The sequence below is a fragment of the Pan paniscus genome, chromosome 5, assembly GCF_029289425.2.
Source record: "Pan paniscus chromosome 5, NHGRI_mPanPan1-v2.0_pri, whole genome shotgun sequence".
Classification (NCBI taxonomy): Eukaryota; Metazoa; Chordata; class Mammalia; order Primates; family Hominidae; genus Pan; species Pan paniscus.
Genome location: NC_073254.2, coordinates 49,037,022 through 49,057,651, shown reverse-complemented (window position 1 = coordinate 49,057,651; position 20,630 = coordinate 49,037,022). Strand labels below are relative to the sequence as shown.

The 20,630-nt window shown below is 53.4% G+C and overlaps 1 protein-coding gene and 1 pseudogene across 2 annotated transcripts in view; both read left to right on the top strand.

Annotated features, from left to right (window-relative positions):
• ILRUN (inflammation and lipid regulator with UBA-like and NBR1-like domains) overlaps positions 1 to 20,630 on the top strand; it is a 154,513-nt gene that overhangs the window by 111,625 nt on the left and 22,258 nt on the right. The gene's annotated exons all lie outside the window — the stretch shown is intronic.
• Positions 5,266 to 10,734, top strand: LOC129397952 (interferon-induced transmembrane protein 3-like; annotated as a pseudogene).

The following is a 20,630-nucleotide window of genomic DNA, read 5'->3' as shown; positions in this document are numbered from 1 at the left end:
TTCCCTGCCCCAAGGGCCTGCATGCAAGACTCTTCTTTCTCAGGGAGCAGCCTGATACAGAGCCCAGAGTGAAAGAGCCTGGGAGACTGGCCCACAGACCCCTGGGGTGAGTGCCCTCACCCGTGACAGTGTACCTGCATCTTGCTTCTTTCCAGGTGCCCACAGCTGTTTGTTCTCTGCAGGGGAGCCCACCCCCCACTTCACCTGGGTCTTCTTCTGGCAGCTTCAGACCCACTCCTAGGCCTTCCCCAACACCCCCACTGCTGAACAGTTATTTGCTTGGCAGAATCTGTTTGTCTTTGGGGCTGTAACCTGTCAAGGAGTCACCAGGCCCTGGGAGAAAGGAGCTAGTTTGATGGTAGCTCCTGGCCTGAGCCATTCCCACGGGGGCTGGGTGACAGGGAGGGGGCTCTCAGCTGAGTTTGGGAGATGGCAGGGAAGCAATTGCAGTGGTCCGGGCCCAACCCTTCTGGCAGAGCAAACAGGCACTCTCAAGTCTCCTCTGTGCCTCAGCTCAGGTTGTGTCTGGGTGCTTCCCACCCTGTTCCTGAGAAGGCCTCTCCCTCAGGCCCTTCTCACGCAGGTTCCTGAGAAGGCCACCTGCTTGCTGTGACCCAGCCATTTCCCCAACATCACCTGGTGCCCAGCCCTGTCTGATTGCCAAGAGAACAGGCACTGAGGGCACTCATGGCAGCCCCAGATTTTGGAAATGGGGAAGGAACAGGCAAGACTGCTTAGAGATAGGAGAGAATATATGTGAGTTTGGTGGTCAAGGGTGTTCAGAGAATGGATTCTGGCCAGTGAGCATGACTGACTGAAGATGTATTAGTATAGAAACCAGAACCTGAAACTTAAAAAATACATACATATATATATCCTTTTTAGCCCTTAGTTCTGAGACACTGTGATCTGGGGAAATGCTTTCCAATCTTGAATGTGTGAAAATGTGGATTCTGATTTAACAGGTCTTAGGGAAGGGAGCAAGATGCTGCATTTCTAGCAAGCTCCCATGGATGCTGCTGGTCCTCCAAACACACGGGAGGTCCAACCCCCACCCCACCCCCCAGAATCCACCCAGGCTGTGGGATGTTAGCCAGGGGTGTGTTGGCCAGGCCCACTAGGACTTGAAGGAGCCAAAGTCACCGGGAACAGTATTGTTTAAAATGTGGGCAGTGGTTCCCCAGCATTTCCCAGGGTTGATTCAGGCTGTGATTTTTTGGCTTAACCATGATTTCTGGTGTGCTGCCCTTCTGTCACAAACAACAAATGTCTGAGTATCCACTGTAATTGTGGCAATATTGCCTGACCATTATTGGCCAATTCCTATTCAACAATTTATTTATATGAATCACCTCATTTAATCCACAGCCGTCCAGATGAGGCAATCAAGAGCAGATAAGCCTGGTGCTCAGTTTGTGAGCAACTAACACCTCTAAGTGTCTGGACTCCTTACAAGTGGCAGTAAAGCTGCTTTGGGGAGCATGGAGTAGGAGACCTTAACTTAGTCCAAGGCTGTCTGGGAGACCTCTCTGAGGAAATGACACTGAAGCTGAGACCTGAAGAATGGGAGGATGGGACAGGGCTGGAGGAAACAGCCTGCAGGAAGATGGGAGAGGGCAGTGTACTGGAGAGGCTGAAAGGAGATCAGTGCCTCAGGGAATAGGGGCTTCCCAGTTACTGCCCCAGCCCGGCCTGGGAGAGCATTGCCACCCTTGCCTCTTGGCACTTAGTTAATTCATTCACTTATTGAACATCATTTATGTGCTAGGCACTATTCCAGGTGCTTGGGATATAGCAGTAACCAAAAAAGAAAAACCCCTGCCGTCATGGAGCTGTGTTCTAGTTGTAGTAGACAGACAAGAAACACAAATATAGTGTGTCAGGACGTGACAGGTACTATGGAGAAAAAGGATAGGAGTTCTGATGAGGAAGAGAGGATAACTATTTGATACGGGACAGTCGGGGAAGCCTTAACTAACACGCCGAGACTAAGCCTTGTGAATACCTCGAGTGGGGACGAACCTCCAGGCAGAGCGCAGCGGGTGCAGAGGTCCTGCATGGGGCAGGAGATGAGGTCAGAGCGCTGAAGAGGTCAGCTTGTATGGGGCTTTGAGGTGACTGAAGTGGCCTTGGCTTTCACCCTGGGTGAGATGGGAGCCATTGCAGGCTTGTGAGCAGAGGGAGGAGCACATCTGGAATCCCCCTAGCTGCCATGTTGAGGATAAACTGTAGAGGAAAGGGTAGATGCAGATAAACTAGTAAGGTGGTTCCTGGGGAGTGACAGCGAAGGATGTGAGAAGTGGTTGGATCCTCATTACATTCTGAAAGTGGAGCCAACAGTATTTGCTGATGGGTTAGATGTAGAGGATGAGCAGAGAGAGAGAAACAACCCCTGAGATTTGGGCCCAAGCAACTAAGATCTACTTACTAGATTGACAAGTTACTATTAGCTAAGAGGCAGGACCACATGGGGAGCAGACTTGAGGGGAGAAATCAGGAATTCTTTTTGGACTTGTTCAGTGTGAGATGCTCAGCAGGCATCCAAGGAAGGGGCTGGGCTGGGCTGGCAGCATGGATATACAAGGCTGCAGCTCAGGGGCGGGGTGGGGGAGTCCTCGGAGATGGAATTTAAAGCCTCAGCACTGGTTGAGGTTATCAAAGGAGTGAAACGTTGGACCTTATCTGTTGCTCCCTCAAAGCCTACTTTTTGCCCCAACTCCTTCTGCAAGGATCTCTGACCAAGAAGACCCCTCCTCAGACTCAGAGCTCTGTTGGCTGCAGTTGACCTCTCTTCTGTCCTTTTCCTTAGACTCTTTTGCCCCCACACACTCCCTGCTGGTCACAGCAGACGGTTATGGAGTACATGAGGGAATGGATGGTGTCCAGGCCAGGGGTGACACCACCCAGGAACGAGGCTGCAAGTGCATGGAGGAGTGGAGCCAGAGCCCCAGTAGGGCCTAGTTTAATTCCTGTGGTCCTTCCTCCCAAGATCCAGTCTGGGGCTCTGGAGCCAAATCCTAGAAATTCCTCCTGCTGGGCTGTGAGGGAGAAGCATGAGAAAAGAGGGGGACTGTGTCTGCCTTGGGGCCTAAGGAAAGAAGCCCTGCAGAGGCCATGTTCACCTGCACCAAGCCCCAGCCCTGGTCAACAATCGAGACACCCTGGATCCCTGATGGGCTGGGGTGCCACGGTTCAGTGCCTCTGAGCAGCCAAGGCATCCCCCTCTGCACCCTATTCCCACCTCAGTCATGGGGCAGTGGGACACAGCAAGGGCCAAGGAGGAATTTCAGCCGAGCTGTGAGGAAATCCTTGTCTCAGGCTATGGCTGCCCCGAGCCACGTTGTGGGAGCATGAGTGGTCCTTGGGGTGCTAGGAACATGGCCGCCTCAGCTGGTGTGGGGGTGTGTTTATGGCCAGCAGAGGGCACCATGGGGCCCAGACCTCACCTGAAAAGGATGAACACTGCCCTGGCCTGGCCTCCCCTGCAATGGTTTCCCAAATTCCCACTCCTCAAGGACAAGTGTTGCCTCTGCCCTCCACCCAGGTGGGTGAGCTGCAGTTTGAATCTAGGCTGTGCTGCTTACCAGCCATGTGACTGTGGTCAGTTTATGTAGGCTTCAGAACCTCAATGTCCTAATCTGTAAAATGAGGATAGTTTCTACCCCAGAAGTATCATAAGAATTAAAACCATCATATAAATGTTTATCATCATATACCTGGTACATGATAAGTATCCAGTATGGGGTGACCATTGTTATATTATGACCTGCCAGAGATGTCAAGGCCTGGGCCCCCAAAGAGAGGGGACTGGGACATTGGGCGTTTGGGAGGCAGAATCAAAAAAATCTGTAGCCTGTTCAGGGGTCTCTCTCCGGACCACAGCTCTTCTCTGAGGCAGACCCTTGCTTTATGAATATTTCTTGGTTTGGGGTGGGAGTTGGGATACAGGGATGCAGGAAAGGAGCATCCTGGAAGAGGGTCGAGGAGATCTGATTTACTCTTAAGGAGAGGAGGCTGCACTCAGCAACGGCAGGCAGTGGAGTGTCAATACACGCTTGCTGAATGAAGAAGAGACTGGGGGCCTGCCTTCTGCAGTACTGTCCTGATTTCTGGAGGTGGACACTGCCCACCCCAGCTCAAATGGCTCAGCTCAGACCCCAGATAGTGTCAGGGGCTCCTGGAGAGGGGTGGGGGGGTCACAGATGCACCTGTGGATAAAAATGATAGCCCAACCGGGTGTGGTGGCTCACACCTGTAATCCCAACACTTTGGGAGGCTGAGGCAGGCAGATCACGAGGTCAGGAGATCGAGACCATCCTGGCTAACACGGTGAAACCCTGTCTCTACTAAAAAACAAAAAATTAGCTGGGCATGGTGGCGGGGGCCTGTAGTCCCACCTACTCGGGAGGCTGAGGCAGGAGAATGGCGTGAACCCGGGAGGCAGAGGTTGCAGTGAGCCAAGATTGCGCCACTGCACTCTAGCCTGGGCGACAGAGCGAGACTCCGTCTCAAAAAAAAAAAAAAAGCCCAAAAACCTATGCCTGAGAACTGCTTTGACCACTGTGGTTTACCACTTCTGAGAGTGGAGTACAGGAGCCAACACATCTGCATCCAGGTGTCCACAAGGACCTGTGTAAGTACCAGGGCCAGGAATGGAGGCCAGGGCCACAGGTGGGCACCACCAACATGATATTTGCTGGTGTCGAATAGCACCCAGACCTTCCAGACACCTCCAGCTCTTGATTTCATGCTGTTTCCTTCCGTTTTTGTTTTTGTTTTTGAGACAGGGTCTTTCTCTGTCACCCCAGGCTGGAGTACAGTGGCATGAAACAGCTCAAACGGCTCACTGCAGCCTCGCCTGACTCAAGCAATCCTCCCACATCAGTCTCCAAAGTAACTGGGACCACGGGCACACTCCACTACGCCCAGCTAATTTTTAAAAATTTTTTGTGGAGATGGGATCTCACTATGTTGACCAGGCTAGTATTGAATTCCTTGCTTGAGGTGATCCTCCCGCCTCGGCCTCCCAAAGCACTGGGATTACAGACAGTGTGCCAATACGCCCAGCCTTCTTCACTTTTCCTCCTGCTTTCTCCCACCTCTCTCCCACACATTTCAGCTTCCTGATAGTTGAGCACACTCTAACCATGGGCCCATGGCCATGGAGATGAAGGCTTGGGGTCGGGGGTGCCTGCAGAGAGGTGGTGGGTTTGGGGGAGTTGTCAGGGTGGGTTGGGAGGGAATCTCTATGTGTGCTGAACCCCTGCTGGGCCCCGTGATGTACGTCATCCAGGGCTGATGAAGACACATGTCCCTGATGGGGAGACAGGACCTAGGAGATGGGAAAAGTGAGCACCAATAGGGAATCCAGGTAGGCTAAGGGTCCTGTGAGTGAGCCCCACAGCAAATATGCCAGGCAGGAGGGTCTGGGAGAGCCAGGCCTTGCTCCAGTGTTTTGGGATAGTACAGTCGCTATTCAGAGCATCCCCAAAGGTGAGACAGCATTACCTTCCCCAGAGTCCCACAGTCTGTGTGGACCACTCCTAGCCCAGGCTTTCTCCACAATACCTGAGCCAGCAGGGAGAGCCAAGGCACCCCAGGGGGAAAAACATCAGTGACTGGTTGGGAAACAGGAACTGACTCCAGCTGGCTCCCATCCCTAGGCTGGGCAGCTAGGGTCCAGTGGGGTCCAATCATAGTGGTAGTGGTTGGGCCTGAGGGGAAGCAACCTTGGCTCTCAGGACTGGTTTGCATGGAGCAGAGGGTAATTTGCATCTTTGAGAAGTTGCAGCTGTGGGAAGGGAGAGGGAGCTGGGAAACTTTATCCAGGCCTTCAGTCTCCTGCTTCCTTCTGGGTGAGGGGGAGGCGGGGAGCACACCCTGCTGCTAGCCAGCCCCTACTTTACTTCATGTGAGGAGCACAGCTGGGTCCCAGAACCACTGGCTTGAGATTCAGGCTCTGTCTTGTGTAGAACGTGTGGTTTCAGAGCACAGAAGCCTCCACATACCTGCACATGCACACAGCCATTCACAAGCATGTAATCCAGCATACCTGTGCAGTTCTGTGCACTCCTCACATGGGGACATAGGCACATGCAATACATGTGCATCCACATACTGACACCCAGGTGCACACTCATTACCATTACCTTAGTTCATACGCAGACACATCACACCCACAGGGTCACATAATCTCACACCAACCACACAGAAGCTCACACATTCATACACGGACACATTCACACTGTATAGTCATTTTAAAACTTTTTCCGTAAGGCATAGTTTACGTTCTTTCTATTCCATCTTCACAACCTCCAGAAGTAAGAATTAATTTTTCCTTGTTATTGAGGTATAATTTACATACAGTAAAGAACACAGAACTTACAGGCTCAGCTTGATGACTTCTCTCCTATGCACGCCCTGCATAACCATTGCCCAGGTCAAGATCTAGAGCATGCCCAGAGCCCCAGCAGCTCCTGAGTGTGCCCTCCTGGTCAACAGCTCACACAAGAGGAGCTGTTATTCTGATAAGATAAGTGCCATGTTTATTCTCATTTATTAGGTTAGCAAAACTGATGCTCAGCCCCGTAGTCACCCACTAAGTGGCCAGACTGAAGCTCTCTGACTTCAGACCACTACATAACATAAATATCCAGTAACATACGTGTGCACGCCTCACAGTAATAGAGGGCCATGATCACAAAGGCTTGGAAAAGCAGCCTTTGTTTTTTCTACAAAGAAAGCAGCAGAGAAAATTTAAGCTTTGTAGAGTGTTGCGAACCTTGGAATCAAAACACAGGTTCCATTCTGTGATATGAAACAGCACATCACAAAGCATTTTCACACAAGGCTTGTTTCTAGTTTTTAGAGCGGGATATTCGATTTTTCCTTATAGGCCTCACTCCTGAGCAAAGATGTCTTGCTAGTTCCTCTCTAAGCAGATTTTCTTTTAGAATTCATAGCTACTTTTGAGTATTTGACAATGAATAGACACCTAACAGCAGCACATATTTTGTCAACCGTGCCCTTCTGAGGGTGCGTATTGGTTCATAAAGGATCAGCAAGGTCTGTGAGCTCAGGGGTTGCAGCTCCTGTCCTGGGGCAGCGGGTACAGGACACGACGGGCACACAGAGCACAGTGTGTCCACGGGGATGGGTTATACGTTCAAGGACACTTCTGCACTAGAAGAAGCCACTCAAGCATTTTCATTGTGCCCTTCACCTGTGGTAACACTATTGGCGAAGGTTGATACTCATTTATTTGTTCTGTTAATAAATATATATTGCGGACTTAACCTTCCTTGTGCCCAGCAGTGCCCTAGGTGCTGGGGATACAGCAGTGAAACAGACAAAAACAAAAATCCCTGCAGCATGGAACTGATGTTCAGTAAAACATATGGCAAATCAGGTGATGAAAGATGATAGGGAGAAACAAGAGAAGATAAGAAAAGGGGAGTTGGGAGTGCAACTTTAATCGTTTATTTTACCTTTTTAAAAAATAGAGTCAGGGGCTGGTCGTGGTGGCTCATGCCTGTAATCCCAGGACTTTGGGAGGCCGAGGTGGGCAGATCATTTGAGGTCAAGAGTTCGAGACCAGCCTGGCCAACATGGTGAAACCCCATCCCTACTAAAAATACAAAAATTAGCTGAGAGTGATGGCACGCGCCTGTAATTCCAGCTACTCGGGAGTCTGAGGCAGGAGAATCGCTTGAACCCGGGAGGCGGAGGTTGCAGTGAGGTGAGATCATACCACTGTGCTCCAGCCTGGGCATTAGAGTGAGACTCCATCTCAAAAAATAATAAAATTTAAAAAATAAAAACAGAGTTGGGGTCTCACTGTGTTGGTCAGATTGCTCTTGAACTCTTAGCCTCAAGCAATCCTCCCACCTCGGCTTCCCAAAGTGCTGAGATTACAGGAGTGAGCCACCACATCTGGCTGGGAGTGCAACTTTAAATGAGAGGTCAGGGAGGTCCTCACTGAGAAGGTGATGTTTGAGGTGGTGTGTGAAGCAGCTGAGGGTAGCGATCATCGTGGATATCTGGGAGAAGAGCATTTCAGGCAAGAAGAACAGCCAAAACAAAGCAAAAAAGCAGGTGTCCATTGTATTCAGATGCCAACTATGGATTTTATACAGATTCTGGCACCTGTCCTGCCTTTAGTGCTGTGTGACTTTGAAGGAGCCACTCACCCTCTCTGGGCCGTCTCTTCACCCACATGATATGAGGTTTAGATAAAGAGCTGCCCTGTCCACCTGAGCCCTCTCTGTCCTCGCAGGCCTGTCCTTACCAGCGGGGGAGCCTCTGTGGCCATCCCTCCCCAGAGGTGGGGAGCCACAGACCACCTCTGTGGTCTGGTCACAGGGCCTGACAGTTCCACAGCGATGCCTCTGGCCTGGTCACCCTCACCCCAGGGCTGCCACAGCATCAGTCCAGGGCTCTAACCCAAGGGTGGCAATAGGGGAAACTCTGGCATGGTTTATGGACCTTTGAGCATTTTCTTTTTTCTTTTCTTTCTTTTTTTTTTTTTTGAGCTGGAGTCTTGCTCTGTCACCCAGGCTGGAGTGCAGTGGCGTGATCGCGGCTCACTGCAACCTCCGCCTCCTGGGTTCAAGTGATTCTCCTGCCTCAGTCTCCCAAGTAGCTGGGATTACAGGCATGCGCCACCACATCCAGCTAATTTTTTGTATTTTTAGTAGAGACCGCGTTTTGCTATGTTGGCCAGGCTGGTCTTGTACTCCTGACCTCAGGCGATCCACCTGCCTTGGCCTGCCAAAGTGCTGGGATTACAGGTTTGAGCCACCACACCCCGCCAAGCATTTTCACATATTGGCTATGTGTACTTGGGAGGATAAGTAACATTACTGGAGATCTGACTGTGCCTCGTATGTTACATGTTCATCTGCAAATTTATTTTTGAGGGGAATAGTGGATGACAGCTGAGTCTGGGGTCCCTCCACCCTTCCTGTACACTCAAGTGGGAGGCCTGGGTCATCTCTGGAGGACCTCTCTCCTAAGTACTCCTGACCTCCTCATAAGGGTTGGCTCCATATCTCAGCCACTTCCCTTCCCTTTGTTCACTTTGCTTCTCAGAAGCCTCCCTTAAGGAGAAATAGTCACCTAAGACCATCTTAGCAAAGGAGAGGGCAAAGAAGGAGATACTGACAGACCCTCTTTTTTTTTTTTTTTTGAGACAGAGTCTCGCTCTGTCGCCCAGGCTTGAGTGCAGTGGCGCTATCTCGGCTCACTGCAAGCTCCGCCTCCTGGGTTCACACCATTCTCCTGCCTCAGCCTCCCGAGTAGCTGGGACTACAGGCACCCACCAACACGCCCAGCTAACTTTCTGTATTTTTAGTAGAGACAGGATTTCACCATGTTAGCCAGGATGGTCTCAATCTCCTGACCTTGTGATCCGCCCGCCTCGGCCTCCCAAAGTGCTGGGATTACAGGCGTGAGCCACCACGCCCGGCCTGACAGACCCTCTTGAGTCACTTGGGAATTGCATTCAGCTGCAAGTAGCATGGTCCTGAGCAATAGTGTCTTAGACAAGATAGGGATTTATTTTTCCCTCATTAGATGTAAAGTCTGAGGGTATGTACAGGGCTGGCTTCCATCCTTAAGACAGCTACTGCAGCTCCAGACATCACATCCCCATTCCAGACACAGAAGAAAGACTGAATCAGTCCCTTTATAAGGAACTGTCTTAGAATCCCCACCTGATGACTTTCATGTATATCCCATGGGCCAGAACTTGGCTACTTGTTCCTTCCATCTGCAAGAAATGCTGTCATTATTATATCCATAAAAGGAGGCCGGGTGTGGTGGCTGACACCTGTTATCCTAGCATTTGGGAGGCTGAGGAGGAAGGATCACTGGAATCCAGGAGTTTGAGACCAGCCTGGGCAACATAGCAAGACCTCATCCCTAATAAAAATTTAAAAATTAGCTGGACGGGATGACACATGCCTGTAGTACCAGCTACTCAGGAGGCTGAGGCGGGAGGCTCACTGGAGCCCAGGAGTTAGAGGCTGCAGTGAGCCATGATGGTGCCACTGCACTCCAGCCTGGGTAATGGAGCAAGACCCCATTTCTAAAAAAATAAATAATTTTTTAAAATAGAAGAAAACAGATACTGGGGAGGCAACTAGCACTCTCTTCCCTACACATGCCCTGTACTCTTCCATCTCTAATCTTAAAAACTGCATGCTGGACAAATGCCAGGAAGAGGAAACTGTTGAGAAAATGAAACTACTGGGGAAAGGGAGGGCCCACTGAGAACCATCCGAGTAACCTGACCACTGCTGGTCTTCGCTGGACACCATGAACCACACTGTCCAAACCTTCTCCTCTCCTGTCAACAGCGGCCATCCCCCCCAACTATGAGATGCTCAAGGAGGAGCACGAGGTGGCTGTGCTGAGGGCACCCCACAATCCTGCTCCCCGACATCCACCGTGATCCACAGCCGCAGCGAGACCTCCGTGCCCGACCGTGTCATCTGATCCCTGTTCAACACCCTCTTCGTGAACCCCTGCTGCCTGGGCTTCATAGCATTTGCTTACTCCATGAAGTCTAGGGACAGGAAGATGGTTGGTGACCTGACTGGGGCCCAGGCCTATGCCTCCACCGCCAAGTGCCTGAACATCTGAGCCCTGATTGTGGACATCCTCATGACCATTCTGCTCATCATCATCCGGGTGTTGATCTTCCAAGCCTATCGATAGATCAGGAGGCATCATCCAGGCCAGGAGCTCTGCCCATGACCTGAATCCCACATACTCCACCTCGCCCCGCCCCCGGAGCCCAGTCCTGTATCAGCCCTTTATCTTCACGCACTTTTCTACAATGGCATTCAATAAAGTGCACGTGTTTCTGGTGGGAAAAACAAAAAACAAAAAACAGTGCATGCTGGCCGGGCACAGTGGCTCATGCCTGTAATCCCAGCACTTTGGGAGGCTGAGGTGGGTGGATCACCTGAGGTTGGAAGTTCACATCCAGCCTGACCAACATGGAGAAACTCTGTCTCTACTAAAAATACAAAATTAGCCGGGCATGGTGGTGCACGCCTGTAATCCCAGCTACTCGGGAGGATGAGGTAGAATAGCTTGAACCCAGGAGGCGGAGGTTGCAATGAGCTGAGATCGCGCCATTGCACTCCAACCTGGGCGACAGAGCAAGACTCGGTCTCAAAAAAACAAGCAAAAATAAAACTCATGCTGTTTTCTCCACCTCTGGGGCCCTCTACCCTCACCCCACCCCAGCTAGGTAAGGAGCCCATAGCTCATTATCTAACCTGCTGGGGTTGCCAGTAACAGAAACTCCCCAGGGTTGCTCAGGTGAAAGGAGGAGATTGGAGAACTCAGAACACCAACCTATGGTATCCCCCAGAGGGGGGCGGAGGGGTGGGGCCTTGCCACCGCCCCCACTCTCCCTACTCAGCAGGGACCGGAAGCAGGTATGGATTCTCTAGGAAGCTGATTTGAGGGGCACTGCTGCCCACAGCTGGAGACAACAGTGAACGAGCCAGGCCCAGTCCCTGCCCCCAAGGTGCTGACATTCTGATGGGGGAGAGACAGGCATTGCACAGACCAAACCTAAAGATCATTTCAGGCTCTTGGTGCCAAGAAGATGAACAGCTTAGCATGGGAGAGATAAAGCAGGTGGCTAGGGAGCACCAGGTGTGCAGTCAGCACTTGGGAAATGTGTACTGAAGGTAGCCCTCAGGAAAGGGGCCAGGAAACCCAGGGCTGTAGACCCTCAAGGGGCAGGGGAGGACCCCTCAGATCACAGCTCAGATGGAACACTCAGATGTCAGGGACTGAGGCCCTCAGCCTGGGGCCCAGCCCAAGCCTGGAGAAGGGAGGAGAGATCCCAGGGTGTGGGGGAGTCCTGCCCTAGTACCGGGATTGCTCAGAGGAGCTGCTGGGTCCAGAGACCCAGCAAATGCCAAGGGTCCAGGACTATGGCCCCCTTCACAGTTTTCCCTAGTGGGCTGGGCCCTGGGTGTGCAGATGAGTGGTAAACTCCAAGATCTAATGGGGAAGGCAGGCAGGGCGCCCCACACCCCAAAATTCCGTGCCCGGGACAGGTCCTCCTGGCAGCTGTCTGGGCTTGGAGGGAAACCAGCCCTAAACCCAAACTGATTATGTGGGACAAGCAGCCCTTTCACCACCAGGGCACAGCCGCTATGCCCTGAGCATCCTTCTTGGTGGAGAAAGATGCCCAGGGTGCTGAGGAAGGAAGGACACTGGCCGACTCCCTGAATTCTCTCCTTCTGCAAGTCCTGCAGCTCCCGACCTTGTCTCTGGACACAGTACCTCTGAGGCCCTTAAGAAGATGGAATGAACTCAGTGTTGAAGGTGTTGATGCTGTTATTACGTATTAATGCCTCACCTGCACAGGCCATGCGTGTTCTCAGGCAGGAGCTCCCTGGAGCTTCACACGGACAGTCTATAGAGAACGTTCATCGCCACCTGACCCTTGAGAAGACTGAGACTCAGAGACGGGAGGTAACTTGCTTAACCCCCTGTCCCTGCCTCGGGAAAGGGGCAGTGGCTGTGGGGGTTGGGGTTGGATCCTGCAGCCAAGGGTCATCGATGTCGGTTGAGGACTTTGTCCTGTGGCAGCAGTGAGTGCTGTGGGGGTATCATACACATCCCCATGATAAAAACCAGCAGCCCTCTCTCACACCCTCACATCCGTCCCTGGGACTACTGTCTATCCTTCTGAGAGTGTGCACAAATACAATCTCCACTTTTCTCTCATCTGTCCAGAAGGAGTAGTATATTATCCCCCATTTACAGTACAGGAAACCGAGTGCCAAGGAGGTTGAGACCCTGCTCCAGGTTTCAGGGTGTCTGGGCTAGGTCCTCTGCCCCAGACCTGCCCTTTGCCCCCAGCACCCATGTATGGCAGTGCTGAGAGGTGGGTAGGACATAGGCTCTAATGTCACTTATACCTGGCCTGAGTTCATACCTGCTGGCCAGGTATGAACTTGGGCAGTTTGCTGATCTGCTGGGCCTCAGTGTTCTTACCCATGAAATGGAGCTACTTCCTGCTTCACAGGGTCACACTATGCTGGACTCAGGCTCACTGAAGCCCCCGCCCTCCTCTGGGGGCCAAGCAACAGCTCGGGGGTGGGGGGGCAGCTCCCCACTGTGCCTGGTGCCCCCTTCCCTGTCCTGGCCCTATGCCAGCTAGGCCCGCCCAGGCCTCATCTTCCAGATGGCACCATAAAGCCATCCCCAAACCTGGCCTACCCGGGAACAAACAGCCCCTCCCAGGAAGCCACACCCTGCCGGAGACCACAGTAGCACGTTCCCCTTGAAAGATGCCTCATTCCTGGGGACAGGTGTGAGGGGCAGCAGTTCAGAGCGGGCTCCTCCTTTCTGGGAATGGGGAGGGAAGCCAGTCTGGGCAGGGAACTGGGAGAGCTGGGAGGTCTTGGGACCTCGGCCACCCTCTCGCCTTTCTCTTCCTCATCCTCCTTCCTCTCTCTTCTTCTTTTTTTTTTTTTTTTTTTTTTTTTTGAGACGGAGTCTTGCTCTTTTGCCCAGGCTGGAGTGCAGTGGCCCGATCTCAGCTCACTGCAAGCTCCGCCTCCTGGGTTCACGCCATTCTCCTGCCTCAGCCTCCCGAGTAGCTGGGACTACAGGCGCCCGCCACCACGCCCGGCTAATTTTTTCTATTTTTAGTAGAGACGGGGTTTCACCGTGTTAGCTAGGATGGTCTCGATCTCCTGACCTCGTGATCCGCCCGCCTCGGCCTCCCAAAGTGTCTTTTTTTTTTTTTTTTCTCTTTTTTTTCCGAGATGGAGTCTCTCTCTGTCGCCCAGGCTGGAGTGCAGTGGCGCGATCTTGGCTCACTGCAAGCTCTGCCACCCGGGTTCACGCCATTCTCCTGCCTCAGCCTCCTAAGTAGCTGGGACTACAGGTGCCTGCCACCGCGCCCGGCTAATTTTTTTGTATTTTTTAGTAGAGATGGGGTTTCACCGTGGTCTCGATCTCCTGACCTCGTGATCCACCCGCCTCGGCCTCCCAAAGTGCTGGGATTACAGGCGTGAGCCACCGCACCCAGCCTCCTTCCTCTCTCTCCTTTCAGTTCTCCGGTCCTCCTCCTCTTCTGGAGAGGCAAACTGACCAACTTCCATTCAGCTGTGCGACCTTGGGCAGGTCAATCTCTCTGAGCTTGAGTTTTTCCCTCTGAAATGGGGATAAGCACTTGGCAGCCCCTTCCTTGGCTGGCTGTGAGGGTTGAAAGGATGCTTTGGGAGGCCCCAGCTGAAGGGTGGCCTTCTGTCCTCTCACTGCCTCCTGCTACTGTGTGAGTGAGGGGGCTAATCCTTCCTGCAGTGGGCAAGGGCAGGAAGCCTGGAGGGCCCATGTCCCCTCCTCTTGGCTTGCCAGGAACTCACTTGTCCCTTCAGCCAGATACACCTCACCCTTCTGTTCCGAGGGCCCTGCAGGATGGAGCTTGGGCCTCAGTTTTCCCATCTGTGCAATGGGAACAACAGGGTTGGTGAGGGGGTTGGAGGTGGGCTAGGTACAGTGCCTGCCCCCTGTGCGGTAGGACCTGCAGCGGATCAAAAGCCTGTCCCAGGAGACCTGTGCCTCAGCCTGACCACCCCCTGCCCACACCTCAGTCCCAGGGACTCTGGCTTTCTTCTCCCTTTGTGTTCTGCTTTCCTCTGGTGTGGAGGGTCTGTCCTGTACAAGTTCCCTCCTGTCTGCTGTTGTTTTCCTTTCTTTCATGTGGGTTGGGAGAGAGTCGAGCACGTGGTTCTCCACTCTGCTTTTGTGCTGTGCCACCCAAGAGGTAACAGAAACGCCCCTTTGCCTCAGTTTCCTCACCTGTAAAGTGAGGGAGCATCCACCACCTGGGATCGATGCGAGGTTGATGTTCACCTAGAGAGAATGGGGCCTCCCAGAAGGCAGGGCTCATGCTCCTTGGAGGAGCCCAGAAAAGCTCGCTGATGGAGCAGCGCAGAGGAGACGGCTGCTGCAACTCAGGATGCACTCGCGCAGCCCCGTTGTGGGAAAAGGCTGACCCAGGGAAAGATGGCGCCGAGAGGCCCCAGATCCCAGCCAGGTGGAGCAGCTCTGGCAGGTGTGTGGGTGACCGGCAGAGTGAGAGGCAGCCCGTTCTGAAACCTCCCTCCCGCTGTGGGGGCTGAAGGACGAGCCAGCCATGGTCTCTACTAGGCCAGGGGGCCGCCTACCCTGGGAGAGGCAAGGGCATGGAGATTTTGGCCCCTCATTCTGCCTCCTCACCTGTTCTCTGGGGGCCTTGGCTGCCCATTTATCTTCTCGGGGTCTCAGTTTCCTCATCGGTAAGTGAGAAATGAGACCTCCCTCACAACGGTGTGTGCAGATGAAATGAGACAACGTATGTAAAGAGCCTGTCCAGCCTGCCCGATGTGACAGTGCTGCAGGGGACAGTGATAGACAGTAGATTGTGAGGGGCAGGTGGGGGCTTTCCCACAGTGGGGGGCACCTGTGTGCATGTGCTGGGAGCGCCAACCAGGGACCTAATGACAGACTGTCTAACACAGCCTCTTGGCCTTTAGAAGACCAGGCTGACACCGAAGAGGGAAAGGAGCTTGAGGTTGCACAGCAAGTTGGAGGCAGAGCTGGGGCCAAAGCCAGGTTTCGACCCCTGTGGGGCAGGCTCTTGGACTGCGAGGTCTCCAGCCCTACCACACTCTGATCCCCAGACTTCCCACCCACTCTGGCCCGAAATGCTCTAGGACGCCTGGTCAAGCAGGCCAATCAGTTCTGCTACTGCACAGCCCCTGCCCTGCCTCCATTTTTCTGTCTCTAAGTGGGTCGTACAGCCAGGAGCAGTGGCTCATGCCTGTGATCCCAGCGCTTTTGGAGGCCGAGGTGGATGGATCACGAGATCAGGAGTTCAAGACCAGCCTGGCCAACATCCCTGTCTCTATTAAAAATACAAAAATTAGCTGGGCATGGTGGTGCGCCTGTAATCCCAGCTACTCAGGAGGCTGAGGCAGAGGTTGCAGTGAGCTGAGATCGTGCCACTGCCCTCCGGCCTGGGTGACAGAGCAAGACTCCGTCTCAAAAAAAAAAAAAAAAAAAAAAGGGTTGTTGTGAGAACTCGGCGGGCTATACAAGGCCTCCCCAGCCCTCACAGCACTCACTATGTGTTCTCTGCTGTCCATGTGTTCATGCAAAGGTTGATCTTCAACCTAAGAGGTCAGCACTGTTGTTGTCTCTGTGCCTGAGGAAACTGAGCCTGGGGAGATGAAGGGGCTCTCCTGAGGTCACAGAAGTTGTCTGTCCACCCTGCCTCATTCATGTATGTGCCTCACAGGTGAGAAACACTGCACAGAACGCTCAGCACATGCTTGTTTCCTTCCCCTTCCTCACACCTCTCCAAGGCTTGGCCCAGTCTTTACAGCCCGGCTCCCAGCCTGCCAGCCTCTCAGACCCCCACCGTGGCTCCTCTTCCTACTCCTGGAGTTCTTCCTGTCTATCCCTGTCCCTGTTTCCCTGACACTTGCCGGGTGCCAGGTGCTGTTCTCAGCTCCCTAGTCAGACCGTGAGCTCCCAAGGTCATGGTGGCTCACACTGCAGTCCCAGCTACTTGGGAGGCTGGTGCAGGAGTTCAAAACCAGCCTGGGCAATGTAGCACGACCCCAACTCCACCAAACCAAAAAAAAATTTTTTTAACTAGCCACGTATGTGTGTACCCGTGGTCCTGGTTACTTGGGAGGCTGAGGTGGGAGGATCGTTAGATCGCTTGAGTTGGAGGCTACAGTGAGCTATGATCGCACCCCTGAACTCCAGCCTGGGTGGCTGAGTGAGACCCGAGCTCAAAAATAAATAAATAAATAAAAGGAAGTAACAAATGACTATGTGAGTGAGGGAGCGAGGGGGTGAAGGAGGAGGGTGGGGTGCTGTGTGAGGTTTCCTCACCTGCCAGTAGCGACACCTGGGAGGTTCGTGAGTGACACCCGAGATGCTGGGCGGGTCCTGCTTCCTGCAGCTGCTGCCAACTGCGTCCCAGACTGGGCGCGGGGATCCTGGCTTCTCTGACATGACGCAAAAGCCGTGTCAAGAGGGCAGAAGAGTTTAAGGGTCACCAGCCGGCAGGGGCTGGTGGGGGCAGCTTCTGCGGTCACGCAGGGCTGCTGGGTCAAATGAAGGGCACAGATGGCAAGAGATCTCCAAAAGTGGAGAAAATGTCTGGACAGAACAACCTTCCTGGGGCCGACTGACCCTGGGACCCCTCATTCAAGTTGGCCCCTGTATGGGCAGGACAGAGTCATGGCCTGGCTGGCCTCGAGTTCTGGCTGTTTCTTATTAGCTGTGTGTCCCTGAGCAAGTTAATGAACCTCTCTGGGCCTGTTTCCTCATCTGCAGATGGGAGTATGATACCTACCCTATAGGGTTATTATGAGAAGTAATATGTAGAAAAGCATGAGTCCACAGTGCCTGCACCACAGAAAGGGTTCGATAAATTCAAATAGTAATATTATTATTACATTAATAAAGACACAGATCATGAAAGACCAAATTGAAGGCACTCAGCAGGCAGAAGTCAAGGCGAGACCAAGACTCTTACTTGGTGACTCCAGCTAGAGGCAACAAAGCATGGGGTTGTGCACGAGGCTCTGGAGCCAGGCTGCCTGGGCTCCCATATAGCTCTGCCCCACTCACAAGCTGTGTTACCTCAGGCAACCTCCTTAACCTCTCTGTGCCTCAAAGTGTCCCCATCTGTAGAATAGGGATCATAGTAGTGCACCTGCCTCATAGGGTTGTGGGGAGGATTCTGGAGTTAGTATGTGTGAAGCACGTGGAAGAGTACCTTGTACAAAGAAAACACTCCATAGGTTCAACAGACACAGTGCTGTGTGACTTGAGCAAGCTTCTGTCCTCTCTGGGCCTCCACCACATCCCTGTAAAATGAATCATTAGACAGGTTCAGCCTGAGGCTCCTCCGGGCTCTGAGGTCCATAGTTCTGGGGAGGGGAGTCACACTGGGTGCACACGCCCCCTCCTATTTTTACAGTTTCCACATGCCTGAGGACAGGGTCCCCCGCAGTCTCTGTCCTCCCTCTCCCTGTCTCCTTTCCCCTCCTTAAGGATGGCAGCTGAAGGAGGGAGGCTTCCCTGGTGGTGAAGGAGCTGGGTAGTGGGTGTCGGTCGTACGGTTGGGACAGTAGGGTTGGGAGAGGGAGAGGAGAGGTGATGGATTTCCTCTTACCAGCGTTCCGTCCTGTTCCTGCTTCCACTAGTACCCTCTGTCCTCACAGCTGGGCCAGGCCCCTGCTCATCTGCAAGTGGGGTGGTGCCCTCACAGGCAGGCCTGGCTTGCCCCTACCTTAGGAGGGGGGACCCTCAGAGAAACTGTCTCCCCCTCCCTGGCCCCGTAGAGCTGGGCAGGTGCTGCCTGGGAATGAAAAGAGTCTATAAGTCAAGCCCTGACCCTGCTGTGTGACTTCAGGCAGACCCCTTACTCTCTCTGAGTCTGTCTTGGGGTCCGAGCACAGGGCAGGCTGTGTCTCAGCCCCTCCTGTGGAGCTGGTGATAGGAGTCACCACCCAGGGAGGTAAGAGCTCAGTGTCCCCCAGCCCCAGGGCCTGACTTGGGTGGTCTGCATCACCCTCCTCCCCTTTGCCCCTCCTACTCCACAAGGCTTGAGTCACTTCAGGGGAGTGGTGCCCCTGACTGGAACCCCAGGGTGAGGTGGACGTGGTTAGAAACCCCGCACCAGGAAGCAAATCCTATTCCCCGTCACCCCTCCCCGATCCTCCTCCTTCCCACAAGCCTGTGGCCATTGTTGCCCAAGGCAATCAGATCTTACATGGGAACCTAGCCCCACACCCTCTGCCTTCCTCAGGGACATTTTCAGACCCACCTCAGCCCCAGCCTTGACTCACCTCCTGCCTCACCATTGGTACCCCCGGCCCCAGCAAAGTCCATCCATCCTGTTCACTCCTCCAGTCCATGCACAGCTATCTGCCAGGCACTGCACTGGGGTCCAAGGATGCCAGGCACGTGAGAAAGAACCCTGTCCCTGTGGGCTCCCAGATCAGGAGGCCATCAGACAAGGAGGACTGTTTCATAATGCCGGATATGGCTGGGCGCAGTGACTCACGCCTGTAATCCCAGAACTTTGGGAGGCCGAGGCGGGTGGATCACTTGAGGTCAGGAGTTTGAGACCAGCCTGGCCAACGTGGTGAAATCCCGTCTCTACTAAAAAAAAATACAATAGTTAGCCGGGCTTGGTGGCGTGTGCCTGTAATCCCAGCTACTTGGGAGGCTGAGGCAGGAGAATGGCTTAAAGCCGGGAGGCGGAGGTTACGGTGAGCTGAGATCGCACCACTGCACTCCAGCCTGGGCGACAAGAGCAAGACTCCGTCTCAAAAAAAAAAAAGAAAAAGAAAAGTCTGGAAGCCAGAGCCGCTGTCAGCGCTATGATGGCAGGGCCTGTTTTGTTGATGGTTGTATCCCCAGTGCCTAGAACATCTCAGTAAATGTTAGAATAAGTAAATGTTTGACGAGAGCTGCTGGCAGCCTCTAGGGCTGAACCAACACACATGGTTGTAAAGTGAAGCAAAACGGGCGACTGGGGCAGGATCACGAGGCCTTCCCGCCCCACAGACTCCTCGTGCTTTCTCACGGAGCAGCGGGAGCCATGGGAGATGGTTAGCAGAGGGGCAGCCCCCACCTCACCCTCCATTCCCTTCCCCTGACTCTGACTTGATCCAGCGCATGGTCCTCCCAGTTGTCCTTTCCTTCATCCAACAAGTCGGTATCTGTTGATTTGTTGAAATAGGCACATAGTAAACACCTACGGCACACCATTGTTGTGCTGTGAGCTGGAGGTGAGGCCAACAGTCCTGCCCACACGTTACCCACAATCCAGGACGGGGACTCTGAATCTGGGGTTTGTGGAGGTGCTTCGGCTGGGCGGGGGGGCAGTCTGTGAGTCCCTGGGATTGCACGTGCGTGTGTGTGTATGTGTGTTCTGAGGTTCCATAGCTTTTAAGCAGATTCTGAAGTGACCAGCACCCACCCATACAGGTCAAGACCCGCATGTGTGGGGAAGAGGTTGGTTTCCCTGGCATTGCGTGTGGACCCCAACCCTACCCCATTCTCAGCAGCAGGCGATGCCCAGCCCAGGCCCTGTGGGGCAGCTTTAGTTGTATCGGCTTAGGATGGTGCCTGGGAACTCTGGCTGTCTCTCTGTCTGGGAAGTCGCCGTGGGGGAAGGGCAGGTCTCAGGCCAGGGACAGGGCAAGGGCAGTAGGATCAGTGGGTCAGACCAACACAACCAAAGGGGCACAGATGCTCCCTGAGTGTGGCAGCTGGCAGAGGGGCGTCTTTCAACACTGAGTCCCACCTTCCTTCCATGCCCACCCCAGTGCTCAGAGCCACGCAGTGATTTTTCTCCTTTAATGTCCCTTTCCCCCTTCCACCATCCTCATTCGTTTGTTTGTTTGTTTATTATTTAAGACAGGATCTCACTCTGTCACCCAGGCTGGAGTGCACTAGCATGATCTTGGCTCACTGCAACCTCTGCCTCCTGGGTTCAAGCAGCTTTCATGCTTCAGCCCCCTGAGTAGCTGGGATTACAGGCACGCACCACCACGCCTGCCTAATTTTTATAT